The sequence below is a fragment of the Dufourea novaeangliae genome, unplaced genomic scaffold, assembly GCF_001272555.1.
Source record: "Dufourea novaeangliae isolate 0120121106 unplaced genomic scaffold, ASM127255v1 scaffold170, whole genome shotgun sequence".
NCBI lineage: Eukaryota > Metazoa > Arthropoda > Insecta > Hymenoptera > Halictidae > Dufourea > Dufourea novaeangliae.
Window position 1 is genome coordinate 1,570,440 of NW_015374081.1, and position 4,620 is coordinate 1,575,059.

Consider the following 4,620-nt stretch of genomic DNA (forward strand, 5'->3'; position numbering starts at 1 on the left):
CACCCTATATAGCCACCTGGTCCCTACCCCCTAAACGTCGACGTGCGTCGCTTCGTTTGCGGGCAGGCGGCATCGGTCCCGCCGATGATTGCGTCGAGATTTCATTTCGCCTCTCGGTGTCCCCCTCGCGAAACGTTCGAAACTTTCTTGTTCCGCGTGGAACGAGAGAGTGTGGTTCCGTTTCGCGAGTATCCACGTCCATCCGGGAAAGGAAGACAGAGAATTGGACGGGGGACTCGAGTTTGTGGTGGCGCGATATGCATGACCGTGTGACGGTTGAAACGGAGGCGGAAGAAAAAAGTAAGCGAAAAGTGGAAACGGAATAAAAAAAAGAGGGGGAGGTAGGGGGATGGGGTGTGAGGACGGTCGCGAAGGTAAAAAGAAGAATAAACGCCGGGGGCCGCGGAATGGAACAAGTTTCTGTATTTCTAAAGCCCTCTCTTGACTCGAAAACTAACGCAGAAACTCTGACCACGGTTGACCGAGCACACGGACTCGACTCTCTCTCTGCTCCCCTCCCCCTTCCCGCCCCTTCGGCAAATACTGGCTTCGACACACAATATTATCGCGCTCCAGGGATCTAAACTATCGCGAGAGTGAGACACCAGCCGCGACCAACCGTCGTTTCAGACGCGCTCTCGCGCGAGAAACTTCCTTCTTCGGTAGGTGGAAAGCTAGAGACGGAACAGTCTTTCAAGCAGAGGCGTGATACCTATTCCCCCGTCACCAGGCTGTCTCCTCTCCGTTGACCGAGGCCGCTGCTATCATTGAAACACAGTTTCAGCCACACGTTTCACGTTCCAGAATCGCGGTATAATACACCCTCGTGCTCTTTCATGCCCGGGGAACGGACGGTGAAAATAAGGCCGGAGGATTTCTGAATTGTGGCGCATCGCGATGCACAATGAGGAGCTTTTCATCTAGCCGGAATATGGAACGATCGGCTGATGATACAGGGGTTCATTCCACGCGAAGTCGGGCACAGGATTTGAAGCAGAACTGTAAGTATTCGGATATTCGAACTATAGTAACGGACAAAAATATTCGTACGTCCTTTAAAGTTTTTTTTAAATTTGGTCCAAATGACCTGAGTTCTTTTGTGAAGTTAGGGACATTTGTTTACTAAATGGTGTGTAAACAAAATTGTAAAAGTTGCATTTGGTCGGAATCGCGAAGAAAATAGTACAGGTCGTTTTTTACAACTTTTTAATCCGAGGCTATAATAGAAATTTAATAAATATATATCGAAGATTTATGTTATTTGAATAATTTTTTCTCTTTCAATGGTTCAAATGGTATCGTGAATAAACAGTTGAAACATGTTTGAACTTTTTCAAACATAAGACGTTCAAACAGACCAAATTATGTTTGAAGTAGTAATTGTTCCGTGAGCAAACAGTTCAAACACATTCGGACCCTTTCAAGCATAAGACGTTCAAACAGACCAAACATAGTTTGAACTGTTTGAACGTCTCATCAGGAGTTGAAACACATTTTAACGGCTTGATCACCTGTTACCAGTAGTAATGGTCCCATGAACAAATACTTCAAATATTTAACATTTAACAGTTTCATTATTTTTAAAACATCGTTTATTTATGAAACATTTTAACAAGTTTCATTACCTGTTACCAGTAGTAATGGTCCCATGAACAAATACTTCAAATACATTCGGACCCTTTCAAGCACAAGACGTTCAAACAGACCAAACATAGTTTGAACTGTTTGAACATCTCATCAGGAGTTGAAACATATTTTAACAGTTTGATTATCTGTTACCAGTAGTAATGGTCCCATGAATAAATAGTTCAAATACATTCGAACCCTTTCAAGCACAGGACGTTCAAACAGACCAAACTATGTTTGAACTGTTTGAACATCTCATCAGGAATTGAAACATTTTAACAGTTTGATTACCTGTTACCAGTAGTAATGGTCCCATGAACAAATAGTTCAATTACATTTGGACCTCTACAAGCACAAGACGTTCAAACAGACCAAACATAGTTTGAACTGTTTGAACATCTTATCAGGAGTTGAAACATTTTAACAGTTTGATTACCTGTTACCAGTAGTAACGGTCCCATGAACAAATAGTTCAAATACATTCGGACCCTTTCAACCACAAGACGTTCAAACAGACCAAACATAGTTTGAACTGTTTGAACATCTCATCAGGATTTGAAACATATTTTAACAGTTTAATTACCTGTTAGCAATAGTAACTGTTCCGTGAACAAACACTTTTATGCACAAGACGTTCAAACAGACCAAATTATGTTTGAACAGTCTGAATATCTCCTAGGAAGTTGAAACACATCTGAACAGTTCGATTACCCGTCATCAGCCAGCCGTCCGCGCAACGGCGCAGCCGGTGAATCGAAAGCCAGCGGATTTTCGCGACGCGAATCGATCCTTCCAAGAGTATCGTTCCGCCGGTCCTTTGTTCGGGGAATTAAATTAAATGACCGTCCTGCAAAGCGAAACCCTCGGATACAGCTGATAATTCGATCGGTGGCCATCAGGGGATAAACTAATTTCTGCGTCCTTTGTTCCCGTTCCCGTTGGCCTTCGGGGAACAAAAGGTCGATACGTAGCGACCTCCAAACCCATCGGTCTGCTCGCGCCCCTTTACCGTTTCCGGCTTTCTTTACCTTCCCAACTTTCTCCAACCCCTGCGAACCGTCGCGATTTATTCGGTAGGCTCGGTTCCGCGCTTTTTCGCCAGGTTCTGCCAGGTTCTGCCAGCTTCCAAAAGGGCCCAGATCGCAACGATCAAGGGACTTGCCTCTTGGTTCTTGATTTAAAAAAAAAAAAAACTTTTTCTACAAGATACTACAAAAGTTACAATAAGCGAGTTAATTTGTTGGTCGACAACAGAAATATGCGTACGAAGTATGAAATGAACGTAAAAACCAGTCGCAGGTAAAATGTTATTTAAGAGTTCGTAATTTCCTGCACGTTTTCACAGACCGAGTCTAGTAATTTGCGGGGCTCTGTCAGCGTCGAGGACAAACGTCGCCGAACAATCCCACTCCCTCGGAGCAATTATTAATCCCGCGACATTGGCGCAATTAACGCACACGCTTTAAGAAATATTATCGGGCCTCCCTAACCACCATTTTCCACCTCCTTCGATTTCTCGCCCGCGCCCTTTTCGTCGAAAGCGCGAATTAACGAGGTGTTTCTCCCCAGGCCGACTGCAATCAAGAATGCCCAGACGAAGCCTCGTGTACTCTCTGGTCGTCGATCGACAGATTTCGGACAAATCGAAGCTACTAAACACTGAAGTTTCGTTTACGTATTTATTTTAAGGGCTCTTCCTACCTTGACGGGTCAAAAAAATCGATTTTTTCTTTACATTTTCTCGAGTCTTAAATATTTCAAAACAATAATCCTGAAAGGATTTCGCCGAATTCGAAATAATATGGAAGTTATTAGCCTTTAAATGCGTTTTTCTCGAGAAGATAAAGATAAGAAAGATAAAGCTTCGTTTCCCTCCGTTTTTATTTCTTTTCGTTTCGTCGTCTATTGACGACAGCTGTAGTTAAGGGGTTATATGACAGTTTTATAACGGTTATTTTCATTATGATTGCCCCGTATATACATACATACTAAACTGCACGATAAAGACGTTCGAATGAAAAGGCAAATAAACAGACATCCGTATGGCACAGGCCCCGGTCATATATTCTCCCTCAATCCGTCATATATACTGGGTGTCTCAGCTGAATGGGATCACCCAAATATCTGCCTTATTTACGATTGTATGAAAAACTTCTCAGGACGATATGCCATGCAATATACAACAAAATAATGCAATAAAATATTTCTTTGGTAATCTAAATAATTTGGGAATAAAAAAGCTATAGAATATGTTTTTTCTACGCTCCATAAGGATATCGATCAAAAAAATTATAAGATTCCATAAAAAAAAAGTACCAATAACCATGAAATCTCGTAAAAAAAAAAATTATCCCGTGAAAAATTTCTTTGGTAATCTAAATAATTTGAAATGAAAAAGTTAAGGTCGTAGAATATGTCTTTTCTATGCTCCATAAGGATATCAACAAAACAACCTATAAGATTCCATTAAAAAAAAAAAAATACCAATAACCTTGAAATCTCATAAAGAAAAGATAATCCCGAGACAAAATTCTTTCCATCGTTAGATATGCCTCTTGAAACACTTCAGCTTTGTCTCGAGAAGTTCTACCATACACCGCTAAACAGGGCAGACATTTCCTTGATCTCGTTCACCAAAGACACCCTGTACCCTCTTGCCGAAGACGCGAAACAGAGCCGAGGGGGGTTAAAGAAGGAAAAACGTAAACAAGAGTAGCAAAAAAAAAAAGAAAAAGAAAGGCTAAATCGTCGTACGTTCGTGGGAGCGAGAAACAGAGATGTACATACCAGTCTCCCCGAGAATAATCTAGCTATATTCCAGCGTGTTCCGTGGCTCGAGAGGGCGACTCTTACCGTATTAATTTCCAGTAAGAGCAACGGCAGTATATACACCCCTGTGCGGGGGACAAAGGTTCCGGCCTCGATACACGTCGACCGTGGCGGAGAAGCGAAGTCGCGGGGCAGAGACAGCAGCCCTTACAGAGGAAAAAAAAA